At 30.7% G+C, this 23,075-nt stretch overlaps 1 long non-coding RNA gene across 1 annotated transcript; it reads left to right on the forward strand.

Moving 5' to 3' along the window:
• The first annotated feature begins 530 nt into the window (after positions 1-530).
• Positions 531-1,383, forward strand: LOC131179141 (uncharacterized). The gene is made up of 2 exons (XR_009148130.1): positions 531-800; positions 907-1,383. It is a non-coding gene; the product is annotated as an uncharacterized LOC131179141 (long non-coding RNA).
• The last annotated feature ends 21,692 nt before the right edge of the window (positions 1,384-23,075 follow it).

Raw genomic sequence — 23,075 nt, forward strand, 5'->3', positions numbered from 1 at the left:
TATTATCAAATTTCTCATAATGCTGTCGTAACAAGCAAAAAATATAATATTTGCATTGGTCCATACCTCACTTTTTATTCTTATTGGCCTGTGCCCTCTGCTATCACCACAAACATCACTTATTATTCCAATCGAGTAGCAAATGCGGAACTTTTGAGTCAGGTCACAATTCATGTCCATGAAGGGATATCCAAAACTCAAGCCACATATATAATATATACTAATTGGATTCGGATTCAAGTAGGATGATTTGTGTGGGCTCGTTTTCATCCCTAATATAATTTGATTCTAAATTGGATTGTTTTAATTTCAGTTTTGAATTAGGCCGTGGCCAAATGTATTGAGTTGTATATTTGATAAGAAATAATCTTATTTATTTTTATAATTGTTATTGTAAAAATCAAATTTACATTATAATAATATCTAATTAAATTTGAATTTCATTGCATATTAAAGCAATTTGTCTAATACCCAATATTTTCGTGACTTGGTACTTTTTACATCAAATTAGATTGTTAACATTAATTTCACCGAAGATTTCGCATTTCCATGCTACTAACATTTTCATTTTACTATATCATAAACATAAATTATGTAATTAAAGAGATAAGTCTTAAAAGAAACTAAAATAATGGGTCATTGCTAGATATTCTCTCTCTAGAGTTCTAGAAAGAGAATTTGCTCTCATTTCTTCCATTCCTTTTAGTTATCAATTTAGCTGCGTGAGTCTTGTTTTGCTTCTCGTTTTGCTTTGATTGGGTTCCAGCTTCCCTCCCCGTTCCGAGTTGGCTGTTGATAGTGTAGGTTTTTTGTTTTGACTTGCTAATGTTGGAGTTTCATACAGAAGATCAAGAATTTTAGCAGAGTTGGGTTTGCGCAGATCTGATTGTATTTGTGAATTCTTAGGTCTAAAGCCACCGTTGCATCGGTGGGAAGGATATCAGGATGCTTGATGTCGGTGTCTCCAGGCTTATAACCTTCCTTTTTGGCTGAAGGTGGTCCTTGAAGGCTATAATATGAGATTAAGCTCGCCGAGGAACTCTATGACATCACTCTCCCGGCTATGCATGCAAGTCTGAGCTGGAGGAGTTCGGAGGACTGTTGCTAGAGGTAATTGAAACCAATGGTCCTTTATGCTTGTGTAAGGTCTCTTTCAGACTCTTGGACGTTAGTGGGTTCCATCGTCGATGGCGGTCCAGCTTGTTATAGGTAGAGAAGAGGCAGTACAGTTTTTTATCGGCTTTTCTTAGAGTTGCTAGGTGGCCAATTAGACCAAGCTTTTCTCTATGCTTATTTTGTTTGAGCTAGATTTTGGGTCTTCTCACTATATTTATCTATGTTTCTGAGCCCAAATTATACAATATGCTTTGTGAACCTTCATAATGCAATTGCAATTACATATTAAAAAAGTAAATAAATAAATAAATAACCTCTCATGTAAAAAAGAAAATCATGGATTTCATGTACCAGCTCTCAATTGCAAACAATCACAAATGAATATAAAGTACAATGATGACAAAATTGCTAAGTGATTTGGTGGTGGCCACTGGCCAAGCAAAACACATGCACTCTTGTACTATCATATCATGGGTTGTTAATTTCAAAAATGGCCCAATTATCCTACGTTCACATTCTAGTAATTAAAACACCACAAGCAATTGCACCTTTTGATGATCGACTTTCTAAGTAATCATGATTTAAACATGTATATAAAGATTTATATCTCATACTCCAATAATTTAAAGGTTTTGTTTTGTGTAATAATAATAATAATAATAATAGTAATAATAATAATAATAATAATAATGCTATATTGTCTGTATAACTTTCATTATATACTATACTATCAACAATTCTTGTTTGTCCTTTACATAACTGAAAATAGTATATTGTTTTTGAAATTAGGGTTGGTTTGATATTTACATCAACTCTTATTGTGGAAGCCATTAATTAATAACAATTGTTAATCATATAGTGGCTTTCACCTCATTTGATGGTTGTTAAATTGTGGAAGTGAATGAAGAAACTAGCGAGGGGACATAAAGTTAAGGGTCATAAAGCGAATATCTCATTTCACATTAAATTTGTGAGTAAAAAAATATATATTTTTTTAAAAATATTATTATAGATATTATAAATAAATAATTTGAAAATGATTTATTATTTAGATATTTTAATAATTAAAATATATTAAATTTAATTTTTAATTAATTTGAAATATTTTTAAAAAATAATTTTTAATAATAACAACAAACAAACTTAATTTCATTGAAAGGGTAAAAAAGCAAAAGGCAGTAAAGGACAAACTATTGAAGCAATCATGCCTTTGGACCCCACTTGTAGAGAGAATAATTAATTCAATGTCAAATTTTACCAAAGGTAAAGTTGAGTGAATGTCACCAAATCATCTCAGGTGATTGATAGCAACTTATATAATAGCTCAATCAATTGGGTGGGGTCGTTATCAGCACCATAAAAATTCTTTTTTAATAATTTAATTTTAAATAATATTAAAATTAAAAATCATACAACTTTTAGAATATTTTTACCATTAGTTACTCAAAATTCATTGATATTAGAAAATTATTATCATGTGACAGATTTTATTTTATAAGAATTTTAGATTGTCATACAATTTGTATCATTAATTACATTCGTGACAATTAAAAAAAAATGTCACAAAATTTTTCTTGAAAAAGGTTGCGCAAATTCACAATGTAGAATTAGTTTACTCAGTAAAAATAGAGGCTCTCTTCCGTTATCAATTAAGGTTTAACTTTATTATGAAATACTTTAAAATTATTTATTTTAAATATATCAAATCAATAAAGAAGAGTGTATTATTAAAATTGCCAAGAGAAAAAACTTAATTTTAATTTTGTAAAAATTGATTAAAAAAACCTTTAACCATGAGTACTACAAAAAACCGTTGCGTAAATGCCAATCTTTAAATTTTATATTCTATTTATTATAGTGACTAATTTATTTACATAATTAAAATATTTTTAGTAATAAGAACCATTGGTTCTTTATTTGCAACAATAATTTAGACTTAATTATAAAGTTAACAATAATTTCTTAAATTTAGAAATACTTCTGCCACTGTACGGTATTAAAGCATTGGTCCCATTAAAGGTTGCAAAATAAGAGATCTAAAAAGACATCACTTGGAATAGTTAGTAGACTTGTTGATTCTAAGGTGATATTTGGTAAAATTGAAAAATTAAATTCTGAAATTTTAATCGCTAAATTTTAAGTATTGGGTAAGAAGAAATGCTCAAACTTCTAAATTGTAAGGTATAAAAGTATTGATAATTAAGATGTATGAATGGCGCTGTAATTTTGATAAGGGAATAAAATACATAATTTAAGGCTTTAAATTGCTTGGCTTTTAATTATAATTTTTATAATTTTATATAAGTTTTAGATTAATTTTAATTTTAATTTTTTTTTATTAATGTTTTCATGTGAATTCGATGCTGAATGAAGCAATGCACCGTGTAAATAGTGGAGTGAATCAGTTGTATTCTGTGTGATGTAGACATTTCTCTAATTAGGAATGACAACAAATCAATCATTTTTATGAGTATCCGGTTAATAAAATAAATTTAAATAATATATAATTGATGTGAAATTGATTTAAATTTGAAAAATAATATTTATAGTGAGTTTGGATCAAATTTAAATTTTACATATAGATACTCATTATTTACCTCCTATTTATATAAACAATTAATTAAATATAAAATATATATTTTTTACAACAATATTTATATATTTTTATATATATGTTATATTTTAAATAAATATAATTTAAATATTTTATAAAGTTATTAAATTTTTTAAAATATAAATTATTAGTTAGAATATATAAAATTAAACGGATTCTAATATTATTCAGATAATAATAATCAAGTTTAGGTTGGATTTAGATAATTAAGTAAAAAATTTTAACCGATTTTGAGATGAATTCAGATAGTACGAATATTAATTAAGTCCAATTATAATAATTTTTATGAGTATCTTATCCATTGTTATGTCTATTCTTAAATTTACTGCACCTTTAAATAGAAAGAGATAAATTTATCAAGAAGAATTTTTTAAATATTTTTTTCAGCCACCTTTGAGTGAAAATTCAACAAGGGAAAAAACTTCATCAAGTAAATTGAAGTCCAACCAAGAGATTGAAGATACTAAATAAGTCAAAGGGATTCTTTTCAAATTCTTTATTTTCATTTCTCTTGTACTGAATTTTAGAATTGTTAGGATGATAAATATGAAGTTTATTTTAATAGAGCTTGTGTTTGATTTTGCTTGATGAGTTACTAAATTTCTTTTTCTAGAAATTAGGTGTAACCTTTTGATTTTTTGATTTTTTATTTTTATGGCTAATTGATTTGGATGAATTGAATGGTTCTTGTTAAATTAATCAATTATTTTAGTGCCTAATTCTTGTGAACACTTCATCATTGTTTCCATGTTTAAATGTGATATGTGATTGATTGAAAGGTGAAACATGTTATTAGTTCATTAAAACAATGGATCACCTAAGATTTGCTTTTTAGAAATAAAAATATTCCTTCGAGAAATCGTATGACCCATGGATGCCTAAGCCACTACATGATCGAATGCATAGATTACCATTGAATTTAATGGGTTATTGTTAATTTTTGTGATCACAAAAGTAAACAATAGGTTAATTTAAACACGGTTATGTCTCTCGAAAGGGTAATTTACATTAAGGGTTCTAATCTTTAATTTAATTATCCAAGTTAAATAATCAATTGAGATTGCCATGGGAAGTCAATTGATAAAATTTAAATTCTAGAATTGCATCTATTATTAATTAATTCCCAAGCAGATTTTAGAATAGAATTTAATTAGTTAATTTCAATTAAATCGAATTTGATTCTCAAAATAATATAGAAAGCTCTAATTTTGATAATCGATACTACCTCCTTTTAGGAACAATATTCAACTCACTCTATACTAACAATTCACAAACTGTGCACTTGCAAGTATAGAGATGACAATTTTCAATGATCAAATGAGAGCATAAATATACAATTGGAATAGGCAATGTAACACCCTCACTGTAGGTAGTCCGTACGTTCTACTGTTTCGATGACTAATGTTTGTCCAGACAGCTAGGATGTCTGGAACTACATTTAAATGATAGTGAAGATATATAAAATGATGGAATAAATGATAAAAAAATACAAAAAAAAATTAAGGAAAAATAAAAGACATGAAATGCAATTAGGCTAAATGAGCTGAAATCGCAGCGAAGGGTGACCGTACCGAGAAGTAACTGCGTAGACAGTTGACGACCCCAGACCTGCGAGAAATCTTATGAAATAATTTCCGGGACATAATTAAAGGTTTACTGAGGTACAAATGACATTAAAAATATCAAAAAAAATTTAGTTAATCGGTACAGATGAAAATGAAATTAAAGGAACCGTTGGATAAGGGATTTAATCGGTACTACCGAAAAGTTCAACTATAACCCGAAGAGGGGCATTTTGGTAATTTGGAATCTAAAGTTGACTTTTGACTTAAATGTCCATTAAAATAAGTGACATTATAATTTTGAAATTTTAATGAAAATAAGAAATTATATGTGTAATGTAATTAAAGAGAATTAAGGGGGTATAATTAGAATTATGAAAGTTTAATTATAATAATAATTAATTAAATTTTAGTGGGGGTATAAAAGGGCATTGGGAGACAAATCTCTCCACTCACAACTTCATCTTCTTCCTCACTTCATCAAGTGGTCGAACCCTATCCTTTCAATTCCTTCATAGATTTCTTTCATGCAAGCTCTAAACCCTTCCAATTTCACCATGATCTTCACAAATTCCTTCATTAAAGTTTGTCCTCACATCTCTTCTTTCTTTCCCTTTGTGCCATTCAACCCCTCTCTCTCAACCTCCATTGATGCTTCAATCCAAGCTTCAAAACTCCTAATTTCTTCCATAATTTCCATAGCAAATCAAGAGAAAACTTTGAATTAAGCCTTGATTTGAAGAAAGTAAGCAATAATTCAAAGAAGTTTGGAGGAAGAAGTGTTAGCCAAATTGAGGTAAGAGGTGATTTAAGTTTAATTAGTTGTGAATTTATGTATTTCAAGTTTAAGTGTAGAAATTATTGTAGAAATTGATGAAAATCATGTATGTTATGAAGAAGGGAATTTCGGTCAAAGTGATAGGAGTTAGGGGTTTTGTGTTTTGATGCAATTAACTTAAATTCTAGGCTTGAATGAAGTAGTAAACATGATTTATGAACTTGAAATTGATTGAATTGGGAAGATGGGAATTAGGAGTTTTATGCAATTATGGTTTTTATGGTATGAAGCTTATTTAATGCTATCATGGGTATATTATGATTATTTGATGTGTATTGGTTGGGAAACATTATTGATTTAGTGAGGAAATTAAAGGAATTGATGTTATGCCTTAAGTATTGAATTTGGACAGCTTCAGTTCAGTGAGGTTAAATGCTCATAACTTGAGCTACATAACTCCAAATGATATGAAACCAATGGGAAATGAAAGCTAAGACAATATGCTAAAACTTTCATTGGAATACTTGTCCTGAAAATGACTGGAAGATACCTAGATTAAGGCTAGAATCCAATAATGCAAAATTAGAACTAGAAAACTGACCAAATGACAGCTTCAGTCCAGTGAGGTTAAATGCTCATAACTTGAGCTACATAACTCCAAATGATATGAAACCAATGGGAAATGAAAGCTTAGACAATATGCTAAAACTTTAATGGGAATACTTGCCCTGAAAATGACTGGAAGATACCTAAATTAAGGCTAGAATCCAATAATGCAAAACTGGAACTAGAAAACTGACCAAATGAACAGTACGTACTAAATTGAGCATAACTCACTTTATAAAACTCCAAATTTAGTAATTCTTGAACCTGCGTAATCCTGAGACATAGGTGAATAATTCATATGAGACCATGATGCTAAATTATGGTTGTAACCTATCCAAATTTGCATGACAAAGTGAGTATAGAAATTTGCCTGGATTCTGGAATAGACCTGAAACCTGAGAATTTGTCACCTGAATAGTTTTGGCAAAATGACCATAACTTAAGCTACATAAATGCAAATTACATGATTCCAAAGACAAAATAAACCTAAGACATAGACTTACAATTTCTAATTTTTTATCTAGACCTAATTCTTAGGTCAAAGTGGTTGAAATTTTAGAGTAATTTAAAATTTCAAAACTGAAATTCTACAAATCAGCAATTCTGCCCTGTGACCACTATAAGGCAATCAATGCATATCTTCCTTTATACATCTCTAATTAAGGTGCTACAAAATGATTTAAAAACTTAAGATAAAGGCCTAAAACTTTGCTTTAGAAACCTAGTACAAATTCTAGATATAAAGTGCTTGGATATTGAGTGCAAGTTTAGGTAAAAATCTAGAAAATCTGAAACTACAGGATAAGGCACCCCAGAATAGTACTTGGTATTTTGATTATAACTAATGACCTAGACCTCCAAATTGAATGATTCAAAATGATAATTAAAGCTAAGACATAGAGGAACAACTTTCATGAAGATCAATTTGATAAATTATGAGTAAAACTAGATTGAAATTGAGTTCTAAGGACATGTTCAAATTCTACCTTGAATCTGGAATCGTTAGAATGTGTAGCATCTTAGGAATTTCACTAGGAATTTAGTTGGTTAGCTATTAGTGGAAGTTATAATAAGTATTGAAGCTTTTAAAATTGTGTATTTCAGTGAAGAAGAGGACTTAAAAGTAAAGGGAGAATTAAGTCAAAAAAAGTAGACTAAAATAAGTGAAAAGCATTTGTAATTGTGTTGAAAATACGGACGTTTGGCCATTGATTTTACTGTGGCCGGATGTATCTGATTTAGAAGTGTTTATGAAATTGATGTGTTGCCAACCTTATATAATGATTTGTGATGATTTGAAATGTCTATTGTTGGAATGGAAATTGTTTTAACATTGTTTTAAAACCACAGTTGGCATGACAGACTTTGATTACTTCCCTCATTTTATGAGGTTGAGATTGGATATGTTCCTCCACCACTGGAGGGGTTGAGATTGATTATGTTACCTTCCCTCTCTAGCTTACCAGTTGAGGTTGAGATCAGATGGGTGCACTCATATTTTCTAGCTAGCTTTGCTTCCCTCATTAGTAATGGCTAGTGGGGTTGAGATAGCTTTGTCGTTGTGTACAACACAGCATTGATAAAAAATTGTGTCATTGCTTAAACTGTGAGATGTTGGCAACACTAATGATTTTAAATGTTATAATCATTGTGTTGTTGAAAATAAATGATTTGTAGATGATTGAGAATATTAGCGTGGTTTTCATGTTTCATGGAATTGAACATAATAAACACTTTGTTATGGTTCAAACATCTTATGTTTTATATGGTTTTATAAATTAATTGTTGTGCACCACCGAGTAATTGTACTCAATGATAGTTTTTATATTATCGCAAGTAGAGGAAAAGAAAAGACACAGAGTGAGCATAGTAGAAGCTGCATTCTTTTTAGCAAACAAGGTATACTTCTATGTTACTTTTTTGTATTTTGTTTCTAATATAGATAATGACTATATGTATATAAGAAACTTTTGAGCAGTTATACAAAAGAGATGTAATATTATTTTATTGCACTTAAATGAATGTAAATTGTAAGAATGTATTTCTTTTGATTGTGAATAAAGAAAAGCATTTGATGAAATGATGATTTGATGGATTGGTGATATACATATATTACTACAGGTTTTATTTAACAAGTTTAAAATTTTTGGGTTGTTGAATTTTTAGCCGTCACCACGCAAAATTTTCATCAAATTTCTTTAAGTTTTGAAAACGCTTATTTCTTTCTTAATTAATTTTCATGGTATTTTTCTTAAACCATTGAACCATTATTAATCCTTTCATCGACAATTGAAATTTGAAATTGGATTTGGAATCGTTAAAATCCCTTGTAATATGTTTAATGGATTATTGGTATAGGGTGTTTTAGTAATTCATTAGGCATATTATGGGATCATGTCATATCTTATGTAAGGTAAGGTGTGACAGATATGATGTTTTGATGACATGTATATTTTGGAATAAGTGGACAAATTATGCTTATCATTTTATATGGCTTAACTGTAAAAGTCCTCTAAAGGACTTATATGTAAAATGTATGATGCATGATTTCTTTTTTTTTTTTTGCTATGATTTTTTTTTTGTATTGTGCTTATTGAAATTAAATAGGACTTTTTTGAGAACTCTATTATAAATTAGAATTATGAATATGCTTGACCATGTGGCTCATATGAAATGAAAATGATATTAAAATGATAATGATGTTAAGAGTTCTAGGGTAAAGCCTAGTATATATAACAGGAATCTCAATAACATAATATAATGACCATATAATTATAATCTGTTATATGTTATTTAATGATTGTCAGAACAATGAAAGATATAAAGGTAGGCTTGCTATGGGTTTTGTGGCTTAAGCATCCCACTATTATAGCACGGGCAATGGTTTAGAGTTGGGCTATTATAAAAACCATTAGCTACTAGGCGAGCCTTGCAGTGATCAATTGTGTGGGATTTTAAGAACCAAAAGCCATCAATTGTTAGAGATTAAGAGTTATAATAAGATACAAAGTGGTACAAATGTGGGTAATAGTAGATGAGCTTTATAATGCCCCTACAATTTGAGTTATCCCTTCTTGAATTGTCAACCTTTGCCAAAGGTCTTCATGTCTAGATTTGTGTAGCGGCCTGGTGAGGATATCAGCTAATGTTAGTAGTATGCCCTAGAACATATTATTTAGTATGTATCTTGTACATGTTTTTATTAATAAAAGGCATTTCCACTTTTCCCTTTACATAAGATATTTATGTGTAATAGAAAAGGTCCATTGATATTTTGTTAGAAATTCTATTCTTAAGTTGTTAAGAATATGAGTGACAGTATTTCTAGTACAAAGTATCATAAATAGGTTCACAATCGAGGATACTTCATAATAAGGACATGACTTATCTAGAAAAATTGTATTCATGTTTGTTTCCAAGTTATTTATATGAGATATAAATAAGATGGAATAGGGAGTCTCATGCCATATGACAAACATGATAGGCACTTATAAATGATAAGTAGGCCGAACCAGTGACACTTATGACAAGCACATGGAGTTTACTCTTGTCAATGTTTTGTCATAAATCATATCAGTGCATATAATCTTTAGACCTGAGATAGCACAGTTATCTTGTATATAGGTAGTTTGAGTTTGATACTGCTTTCATACTTGTACAGTGTATGGGTATATGGGCATGTGTTGGCTCCTACTAGTTATATATGGAGATAGGTGTTGATCAAGATGGAATCTGTTCCTCAAAGTAAATAGAGATAAAATCCTATGTTCATTTAATTGTTCTTGATGTTTCAAGTTCCAGGCCAGGACAGATAGATTTAATCAGAAAAGAGTTTCTGATGAGAAAATCTTTTTAATCAATAACTGGAATTAAAAGAGAACATAATATTCATAGCAAATGGAGTTTGACATAAACCATGACTCCAGCTTGAGTTGGGATTTTGTAACAGAGAGATTCCAGTGCATGGTAACATTTGATTATAGGTTCATTTAAGGTAAACCTTATTACTAATTAGGTGGCCATGGCATGCTATGCTAGGTGTTAACCATGGTCTATGAGGTGCATAAAATGATTTAGAGAAAACATTTATGGTAAGAAAGAGTTCTGATGATATTAAGAGTTGATATCATATCTCATTGCCAATTAGTGATGAGCCTAGCAAGTCACACATAAACACAAGTTATCACCTAATTAAATATGATTTAATTAATTAATTAAAGAGTTTAATTGATTAATTAAATAGGTTTGGTTTGCAATTAGATTGCAAAGTCCCTAGCATGACTTGAAACCAAATCTAGATTATTGGATGTATAGTATAAGTTAAATTTATATTTAAAGTATTTAAATATAAATTTAATTAATGAGAAATTAATTAATAGAGATTAATTAATTAATTTATATTTGATATAAATTGATTAGAAGAAGAGAAATCATTATTTTGGGTTAAGAACTCAAAATTAAGACACAGGGGCATTTTGGTCATTTCATAGGGTGACATGTGGCACCATGAGATGGTGACACATGGAATTACACATAAACTTGCCAAATGTCTTTTAATCATGTAAGATGATTAAAATTAAGATTAAATATAGGTTTGACACTTGGCACAATGTGATTGGGCCAATTAAACCTAGAACCAATCAAAGGGTGACATATGGCAAGGGTTTAAGTGGTGACCTAGCTATATAAGTGTTGTTATCAAAAAATAAAAACACAAGCTGCTGCCTCCCATTGTGTGCCGCCACCCTTGAGACTCATATTCTCTCTTCCTCTTCATCTCTCATCTATTCCAAGAGATTAGCAAACAATCTCTTGAATCAAAAATACTAGAAATTGTTTCTAGTGTCCTATTTACATCTTTAATCTCTTAAAAGGCAGAACTTGATTTTCTAAATAATAGAAAAAGCTTTAGAAGCTATTCAAGGGCTGCCATAGGTGTTATTGGTGTGGACAAGCTAGAGGGACAACATCTGGTGTCCTGAAGACGAATCTCAAAGGCGCAAATACACTGCAGTGCATCAAGAGGTTAGTGTGTTTGTTCTTGATTTAATCTAGGGTTCTAAAATTAATCTGATTAATTCTAAAATCTTAAATGGCAAATATAGATCCAAAAACATATCAAAAGAGTTTTAATATGTTGTTTATCATTGAAATCAAATAGATAAAAATAAATCTTGCCTGATGAATGTGACCCTAGGTAAAAAATTTTGAATTCAATGGTATAAACTTGTGTTTTTCACGCTTCCGCTCCTTCAGCTAATTGGTCTTTTAAGGAAATGAGTTTAACACATAATCTTTCTTAGTAATCTTGTCCCAAACAAAGTGGAAATTAACTTCAATATGCTTTGTTTGGGCATGAAAAATATGGTTTCTAGTCAAGTAAATGGCACCAAGATTATTAGACCACAATGTTAGGGCAATAGAGAAAGACATCTGAATTTCATTGAGTAAAGTTTAGATTCAAGTAACTTTTATGGTAATGGCACATATAACTTTATACTCAGCCTTAGTGGATAACTTGAACTCCTTTTTCAACTTTGTAAAGCTCCAAATAATGAAGTTAGTGCCCATGAAAATAGTGAACCCTGATGTAGACTTTTAGTCAATAATGTTATTGGCCCAGTCAGCGTTAGTGTATATGTTGATATTTTAGTGAAAAGATGGCATAATGAGACAGCCATGACTATGCGTTGCTTGTAAAAAACAAATCATTCATTTTACTGTTATCCAATGACTTTCTGTAACAACCTCACTTTAGCTAGTTCGTACATTCTACTGTTCCGGTGACCAATATCTGTCTGGACAGCTAGAATGACTGGAACTATATGTAAACTAGAGTGAGGAGTCATAAATAATTGAAATAATGGTAAGGAAAAATTTAGAAAAATTTAAGCAATGAAATACAACAAAGTTAAATAAGTCGGTGCCCTAGCGATGGATGACCTTGACGGGAACTTACTATCTTCACAGCTAGACGCCCTAAACCCAGGAGAAAATTCATGAAATAATTTTTGGAACTTCAGAGAAGAGTCATTGAGGTTTTGACGGCCTTAGAATACCAAGAAAATGCTCAGAGAATTTATTCAATCGGTATAGACAATTTTAGTCTGTTAAGCTAAACGAAGGGCATTTCGGTCATTTCGCCTTCAGAGACGATTTTTGACCGACTTGTCCATTTAAGTAAGTGAGGTATATAACATAAAATGTGAATAAATATTGAAGAAAAATTTATTAAAAATGAGTAATAAAAGAAGAAAGGAAAAGAAAAACAAAAATGAAAGTAAATAGGATTTATGATATATGCATGATGCAATTAAAAAGCCCCAACCAATCACCATTCAACAAGCACTCATAAAACACTTAAAAATAGATAAAAATCAAAGAAAATTTCAGATTGTCTTCTTCCCTCTTCATATGGCCGAACCTCCTTTTCCCAAAGCTTCCACCATTTTTGAATGTTCAAGCTTAATTTCCCTTTAATTCATACCATATTTTCCTACACCCCAAACACAAAAAGTTGTCAATAGACCTTGAAGAAGAAATTCAAAACAAAAAGAAGTAGAAAAATTGAAGAATTGGAGTTCTTGGAATTGGCTACAAGAGGTTAGTGCATTAACCAATCTTCTCTTCTTCCTTAATTTGTAGAAGCATGATAATCTAAGTGTAAATTTTATGAAATTTGAAGAAAACCTTAAATATATGGGAACTTTAAGTTTTTGGAAGCCTAGGGAGGTTTAGGAGTTGGATAATTTTAGTTCATCTAAACTTGATTAGTGAGGATAATTGATATATTACATACAATAGAAGTGGAATTGCATGGACATGATTGAAAATTGGAGTTTAAGTTAGGGTTTGACCTAACTATTAGAGTTTTTATGGAATTGTTTGGAATTGATCAAATTGAGACTGATTGTTGCTTAATTGAAGTGCTATAAATGACAAATTGTAGTTTGAGAGTAAGGAGGAATGAATATTGGGAGTGCATGTTCTTTGCAAGAAATTTGGACCTATGAGTCCCTTGTACTCTTTGAGTCATAACTAAAGTTTTGTGACTCCAATTGGTATGAAGCCAATTGGAGGTGAAATTAAACCCAAAATACCCCATTTTTCATGAAAAAACCATGCCCAAATTCTATCCATAAGTTGACCAATTTGCTGGTCCAATCCGGCTTACCAAATTATGAATCCAAAAAAATGACCAAATGAACAGTACATGTTTATTTGGCCATAACTCCCTCTAAACAGGTCCAAAGGAACTGAATTTTATATCGTTGGAAAGCTTAGACATAGAAATACAACTTTTATTCAGAACACCAAGCCCATAAATGCCTCTAACCAAATGAAATTACTGACCCAAATTATATCACCAAACTGACTAAAATCAATTCTACCCAGAATTTCCTGGACATAAGCCTACCCGACCAGTTTTGGAAAAATGGCCATAACTTGGTCTATAAAAATTCAAATGCAATGAAACCAATGGCAAAATTTTTATAAGACATAGGTCTACAATATTGGTCTTTTGACCAAAACCTAGAACCTAAAGGAATTAGGTCAAATGGTTAGAAGAAATTAACAAATCAAACTTAGAGTTTGACCAAATCACAATTCACCCCAGAATAGTTTTTATAGCATATCTTCCACTAGGAAACTCTAATTAGGTTGATCCATACTGATCTGTAACCCTAAGAAACAAGGTTCCAACTTTGTATTAGACATTATCCTCAAATTATGAACATAAGAACCCTAAAATAGAGGTCAAATCTACTAACCTGAACTTGGACCCTGAAGGCACAGGGTATTGGAGTCTAGGCCAATTAAATTAGTAAAATTAATTCTATAAAACTTGGAAAATTGTAATTTAAATTTCTGAATGACCATAAGACATAGGGCAATAAATTATATGAAGAATGCTAAGCCTAAAAGTAACTATAACATGTCCAATTAAATTGGTAAAAGGTAATGCCAAAATCTGCCTAATCAAAGAGACAGAATTAGGAAAAGAACCAGTTATGGTTATTTGATCATAACTTGGGCTACAAAACTCTACATGTAGTGATTTAAAAAGGGAATTAAATTAGATACATAAAGGAACAACTTTCATGAAGAAAGTTTAGCTAAATTCTCACTTTAGCATAGACCAATGGAACAGTAAACCTAAGACATAAAAACTAAATTTTTGAAGAAATTTTTAGGAGGCTTTGAATTGCAATTGGCAATCAATGCCAACAAATTTAGAACCCAAAATGTGGGATCTTAGTGCAATTGAAATTAACACACCTATTATATAGAGAAAAAAAAGTGAACATTTTGAGTAAATAATAATGTGAATAGTGACCCTAATGATTTAGGAAATAGTAAAATAAATTAGAGAAGCTAATATGATCATTAATATATAATGTGATTAATGAATTTTAATTTTTGAATTTGAGTGGCTCTAGGATATAAAGAAAATTTAAGCTAAATTTAAAATCCATGAAATGGTCATGGATTACTTGAAATATGAATGATAATGATAATTATATTAATAGTATAATGAATAAATGAGTGTATGAATGACATTAGTTCTCATTATTGGAGAAGAGAAAATGCTTTGAGTACAATTGTTCATGAGAATAATTGTTATAAATTATGATCAATATGGATAACATAATAAATATATAAATTATGATGAATGCATAATTTATATAAAATTGTATTTTAGGAAATTTATACTTCTGCTAGTAATAAAAATTAAAACGTTATAAATTATAATTGGAACATATAATGAAATAATGATACTTATAAACTCTTAATGGTACTATGTGCCCAATTATTGCCTAGACACGTGTGTCAGATTAGATAAATTGGCATGCTAATAGGGTATTATTTTAGCAGTACTGCGTAAGGCTTTATGCCTGTATTCATGGCTTTATGCCCGCACTCATGGCTTTTATGCCCGATTATGTGTTATCATAGCTTTTTAGCCATATTGACTGCATACGTGATTGACGTTCCGCATCCCATGGTATAACGGCCAGAGGCACCGGGATGTCTAGTGCCAACGACCTGTTATTCAGTTTAGTCAGCCTGTCATAGGTTACCTGGACAGTGTAAAATTATTGAAATTATTTAAGAATATTAGCAATTAAAAACATTAGAAAGTATTGAATGAAATGTGAAAAAGAGATTAGCAATAGAAATATAATAAAAATACAAGTTGCAGAATCGTAGAGAGATCTTAAATACAATACTCTTAGAATAAAATGTATATTGAATATTATTACTGTAAGGCTATAAACTCAGTACTTCCAAAGAGGAACGAAATAACATATAAGATAGTTAATACTAGAAATATCTTTTAAATCAAATTAATACTTTAATATTTAGAATGCTTGATTCTTTCTTATTTGTATATATTATTTTCTTGTTATATTATTGCACCACTAAGCAGCAATGCTTAGCACGATGGATTTGTTTCCTCGCGCAGGTACTTTGACTGAGATTTTTGGAGTCCAGATCTGCAAAAGTGTCAGAAGTGCTCAAGGTTGTCACCTCCTCAGCAATTCATGTAGATAGGGCTCACAAAAATTATTTTATGTATTTATAATTAGTTATTAATTGTAATGTAAATTATGGCATTGTAATTAATTTGTATATCATGTAAATTGTGAATTTATTCAATTAGTTTGCAAATTATGTAAATTAATGGAAATATAAGAATTTTGATATGTGAATGAAGCATGAATGATAATGTATGGAAATGAATGTAAAATTGAATTATATAGAGAATATTTGAACTGATCAGATGATTATGATTAGTTTGGATGAGATTTTTATTTCAAAATATTATGGGATTTTTAAAGCAGGTGAATCGTGAAAAACGTCAAATGATAATAAAATAGGGGGGAAACTTCGTTAGTTTCTCCATAGAATATGAATTATTTTAAATTATAACGAGTTCAAAATAAATTAAGGATTAAAGTAAGACAAGATAGAGTGCTCCGACACTGAGTGTGACATGTCTTGCTCGGCTACACTGCAGACGGATGAGGAGTGTTACACTTTCATTCAAGGAGTGCATAAACTATGATACTTTGTTGACTAAATAGGTTATATCAGGGCATATGAAGGCCAGATATTGTAGGGCCCAAATAACGCTTTGATAATGAGTAAGGTTTATGGTAGTTGTAGTTGGCACAATAGTTAGTTTCTTTTCAGTGCATACAAGTGCGGAGCACTCTTTGTAACTCAACATATTAACATAATGAAAGAGATCAGTAATGTATTTCTTTTGATTGTGAAAGAGACTAGAAAAGGTTTAAACAGCTTTAATGCCTAAGAAGTAATCAAGTCCACTGAGGTTTTTGATATGAAATTTTGTTTGCGTGGACATAATGAGGTCTTGAACAATTTTTGAAGGAGTACCAATTAGGAGGATATATTCCACATAAATAATGCAGAAGCATTCCACGTCATAGCTATGATAAAAGAGTAAAGATGGATCAATGTTTAAAATATGAATGCCACGACATTGTAAGAAAGATACCAGTTTTTTATACCATTATCTAAAGGCTTGAAATAAACCATATAAAGAGCACCACAACATGCAAACATGGTTCAATTTTTCAAAGTCCACAAATCCCTATAACTATTCCATAAAGGCAGCATCCTCTAGGTTTTGACACATTAATTGGCGAATGTCCCACTTCTTTAAGACAACAAGAGAAAGAATGATTTAAAGGATTATTGGCATACAAATAGGCAAAAAGTCCCTGAAAAGTTAACCCCTGGTTTTCGATGAAACGTTTCACCACCAAATGGGCCATATATCTATTAACACTTCCATCTGGCTTCTGCATCACACAAAACACCCACTTGCACCTTATAACATCCATGGCTTGAGAACGTGCTAACTACCACATTCCATACTAGATTAAGGCATTTAGCTCAGCTGTTATGGCATCATGCCATTGCTTTTCTTGCACCGCTTATGTATAAAATTTAAGGATAAGTGGAGTAGGAATGGGTAATTTTTACCAGTCGTCCCTCTACTTTAAGGGTGTTTCACTTTCATTCCTTATCTTCAAATCCCTAAACTTTAAAAAAGCTACACTAAAATCTTTCATGCTAGAATCTAATAGGTTTTCCACTAAGATGCTCATATAGCAGTGCCACACTGTTAAAAAAATAAAATAAAAATAAAAGAAATTACCTTTACAGCTTCTTTTCCACAATTTCTTATCATAGACCAAACTTCCTTTCCCTTATCCTTACTTATCTATATGCACCTATAACACCTCTATCTGACCCTTTCCCACGAGGTCTTTCTCTTTTTTATTTTATTTTTTGACATGTGGTGCTATCATGTAAGCGTCTTATTAAAAACCTGACCAAATTATGATGAAGGGATTTTAGTGTGAAAGGGATTTTAATGTAACATTTTCAAAGTTTAGGGATTTTAATGCAATATTTTAGAAGTTTAGGGATTTTAGTGTAATATTTTTGAAGTTTAAGGATTTTGTGGTAACAAAATGAAGATGAGGGACCCAAAGTTGAGGGATGGCTGATAAAAATTACCCAGTAAGAATAGATGTCTTGGCAAAGAAGGTTTTAGGCTTGAGGTATTCTGTCTGGAGTCGAATTGTCATGGGATCTAGTTTTTAAGGGTTAGGTTATGGTTGTTGGTTAAGAAATGGTGTTCATGTGGCGGTTAGGTCCTAAGATGTGTCACTATATTAGGAAAGATCTACTAGCAATGAAATTCCTTCCTTATCAGGGTGAGAGACATTAGGTCATGGTGATTGTTGAATTAAAGTTGAGGAGTTGGGATGCAAATGAGATATGAATGGTGTAGTGGACACATAGGTAGGTAAATTATGGTAAAAATAAATGCTACAGGTGCTAGTAAGAGAGTATTGCACAAGTGGGTTTTACAGTGAGGGACCTAGAATGCTTGGACCCACTAAGCATTAGATTAATTATGGTGTCAACTGAAATGGAGCTAAAGGTATTAAAGGCTCCAAATTGTGCAATTATCATAATATATTCTATGGGAAAACTGGTTAGTACTACTTACAAATGGAAAAACCTAATTAAGAGAGAGAGAGAGAGAGAGAGAGAGAGAGAACATGACATGAGATAATAGTTTTGCCATTAAGAATATCCAAGCAAATAAAGCCTTTATGGGGCTAGCTATAACCACAAAAAATACAACGAATTGAACAAGGTTTTATATTAATTTTAGTGTAGGGTCTTTAACCAAAGGTAATAAAGGCAGAGTGCAAATCATTGTTATTAGTCTTAGCTTTGAGCAAGATTTCATATGGCAATTGTGATGTATTATGGTTAGAGGGTAGTTGATCAATGGTATAAGTAGTAGCTTCGAATACAAGAGCCCAACATTTTAATGGAACATTAGCATGATGTAGCATTGCCCTTTCAACAATATGCCTATGGTTACACTCTGCACAACCATTTTGTTTTAGTTTGTGCGTACAGGAAACTCGTTGTGTTATCCCATTATATCTAAGATAGGTGGTTAGTGCTTGAAATTCCCTCCCCAATCTACTTTGAAATTTTTTATAGGCATACTAAAATATTTTTGGAACGATCAGATGAGCCCATTTATTTTCAATCGAAGGCCTAATAAGCCTAAAATTAAGTTTTGGGCCAAATAAATCTTTACACTTTCTAAATAAAGCCAAATGAGCCATGCTACCTAATAAAATATTATTTTTCTTATAATAAAAATATTACTTCCTCTATTTTTTAATAATAAAATATTAAAAATAATAAATTTTTTACATCATGTTCTTCAATTTCTTTTTTTAATTTTATTTTAATTAAAATAGTAAATAATTTTTTATATTTAAAATTAGGAAAAATAATATTTTATTAGTATAAAAATAATATTTTATCATGTGATGACTTCTTTGGCCTTAATTAGAAAGTATAAGGGCTTATTTAGCCCATAACTTAATTTTGAGCTTATTTGACACTCAACTGAAAGTGTAAGGGCTTATTTGATCTTTTTTTTCAAATATGTTTCAATGATATAATGGTATTTGATAAATACATTGAGCACATTAGATTTATATTTAATTAGACAAAGCGAAGTATATTTACTAAAGTGATCAAAAAATATAACGTGATAATTAAAAGCATAATTGGATGTAATGAGAAGGACCCTATACATCGAAACAAACTAACTCTAATGGACTATTAATTTGTAAACTAGAACTAGAAAAAGGAAGTTTATGCATTCTGCTAACATGAAAAGCATCATATAGATAAATTGAAGAAAATCACAATGTGTGGATGTGCATGGCCCAGTCAAGCATGCTAGTCCTGCATAATAGTGTTATTGGCTTTTAGAGAGAGACACGAAGAAGTTTGAAGCGGCAATGAATAGAGCCTATCCTTACTAGAGCCTTTGAATATAATCTAACTCATGGGGAAATACTTCACAAGAAAAAAGTTAGGAAATTTTCTATAAAAAATCATTATTTTTTTTATGCAAAAGGCATTAATAGGTATAAGATTATGATGCACTCCAGGAGAACATAGAATATTATCTAAACGAAAATGGATGAAGAACCAAAATGAGAAATATAAATAATTTTAACATTGTCAAGAACCATAGCATCAATGCCATGATAAAATGTGGATTAAATATGGTTTCCATCATAAAAAATGCTGATATGGTCATTCACATTAGAGTCCATTGTCAATGATTACACATTGGGCATTCTAGTAGAAGAAAAATTAGAGTTGGATTGGTAATATTGGCTCGAGTAGTAGATGCCAAAATTTGGCATGGTGAAAGACAGTGCCTAGCCATATGTCCCCGGCCGTTGCAATTATAACATGTGATAGTGGTGGTTATGGGTGCCACACACTACCCCTCTGTAAGCCATGACATGATCCCGTAGAATACCTAATGAATTACCGAACTTCACCTACCGATAACTCATTAAGTACCCTACAAGGGATTTTAAAACAATTTTCTTACATTTTGGAAGTGGTGAGCATTTTGGTAGGAATTAAAAACATTTAATTGAAGTTTGAAAACTAGTTAAGATTTTTGTCCCATTTTATTTTTCCATAAATTTTATAAAAATTTCGGCAGATTGCCGTCTGTATTTGGAAAAAACAGTTCTTCAAAACTTGTGAAAAACACTTTCAAATAATTAATTTCAACCCCATTTGCAACCACCAAACTTCAAATCAACAGCAATAGCAACACTTCAATTCAAAATCCAAATTTCAAATCAAGAATTGATATCTCAAAATATTTCATAAACTCATGCACATTGCATTTTAAATATTTAATTTACATTCATAAGTTAATTTACAGATGCAAAATCTCAAAAATAATATTATTATACATTGACTGTACAACTGCTCAATTTACCTTAATACATATGACACTAAACTATTTACATCAAAATAATTACAAAAGTATTAACAAATATCTGTACAAAAATTCTTTAACTGTGCTCCTCTCTGATTGTAGCAGCTCACTCTGCTGCCATGTCATTTTCTCTATATGCGACAGCAAAGAAAGCTATTGCTGATTATAAAAATACCCAGTGGTGCACAATAAATATAAAATGCAAAATATAAAACATTTGTCATTAATTCATAGTCTAAATATTTCACAATCACATTTCACAATTTTTCAAATTACATTTATAACAAATCACAATTTTCAAACCTTAATATAACACAAATTTGATCAAACAATTTAATAATCATAGTGTTGCCAATCAATAACACAACTTAGGCCATGACACAAAATTTTCAAACATGCCGTGTTGTATACCACGACAAGGCAAACTCACCCCACTAATCGAAATCAATGAGGGAGGTGGCTAGCTAGATAATGAGTACTCATCCAAACTCACCCCTCAGACTGGGAAGCCAGAGAGGGAGGAAAGTGATCAAATATCAAACTCAACCCCACAAGTGGAGGAGGAATATATTAATATTGCCATGCCAAGTGTGAATTAAAAATAATTTAAATTAAGTTATTCAAATATTTTATGCAAAACACAATTAATTTCCAAAGTCAACTTTCCATTCTCAAAAAATCATATTGCAAATCAAATAAATCACATTTCATTCATCAAATTTCCCTTATAAGGTTGGCAACACACAATTTCTCAAAACACTTCTAAAAGCATTCAAAACCAGCTCACCCCCTTGCTACAATGAATTTCATAGCCAACATCCGTCTTTCCATAATCATAAATTCATTTCACAAAATTAATTTTCTAAATTGCAAGAAAATCATAACTCATTCAAAATAAATTCATTCAAATCAATTATAAGGTTAAAACCAAGAAAAAAGGTTAGTTGTGCGCAAACCTGACGTGAGTCGCCTTTAAGCCTTGACTCAGTCTCTTAGACCTTCCGGGTCTTTTTCAGCTGAAACACAAAATTTATAGTGTCTCAGTAACTTTGCCTCACAACAATTCCAATAATTAATTACTATAGCTTAAACTTCATCCTTGAATATTTTCATGTTGAGGTTACTATTCATGATACTATTCAAGTCAAAATATTGACTTTCTTATGCTTAAAAGGTATGGGAAATCCAATTATATCCACATACCACATTTTGGGTTACCTAACTTGTTGGTTTTGGTTGTTCTCTCAAATTTTAAGTCCTTTAGGCAAAATTGCAAATTTTCAGTTTTGGTGTCCTATATTACACTATTTCATTGGTCATATTGCTATTAGAATTTGGCTAAGCTTTCTTCATAGAATTTTTTCCTTATTGTCTTAAATTTATTTCCCTTTTTGAATCACTCCATTTGGAGTTTTGTAGCTCAAGTTATATCCATTTGAACATGGCTGGCCAGATTGGCCTAACCCAAATTTCTAGGCAAATTTCTGGGTTCTGGCAGTTTTAGGTCACCAAATTTGGGTGGCTAAATGACTTGGTTAAGAGTATAATTTGTATTTGTGTTCTTCATGAAAGTTGTAGATTTATATCTCAGCTTTCTACTGGTAAAATTTCAGGTCATTTAGACCTGCCTAGCCAAGTTATGGCTAAATGAACAAACATGTTCATTTACTCATTTTTGTACAGGGCAGAATACCTAATTCCAGATTTGGTCAATTTGTTCACTAGGTTTTGGTCACTTTTTGGGCATGATTCCTAAATGAAAAATGTGTCATTTTGTGTCTAGTTTTATCTCCAATTGGTCTCATAGCAATTGGGTTGGTAAATTTTTAGTTTTGGTCCCTAAAAGGGACCTTGGTCCTACTGCCTGCATAATGGCCCTAAGCAATCCGAATTTAAACCTAATTCTAACACTTCCAACATACCACAATTGGTCACATATGACCATTTTTCAACTCAAACAAGGTCAAACACACCATTTGACTAATTCTCCAATTTTTACCTTCC

Source organism: Hevea brasiliensis, chromosome 1 (genome assembly GCF_030052815.1).
Source record: "Hevea brasiliensis isolate MT/VB/25A 57/8 chromosome 1, ASM3005281v1, whole genome shotgun sequence".
In the NCBI taxonomy this organism is placed as follows: domain Eukaryota; kingdom Viridiplantae; phylum Streptophyta; class Magnoliopsida; order Malpighiales; family Euphorbiaceae; genus Hevea; species Hevea brasiliensis.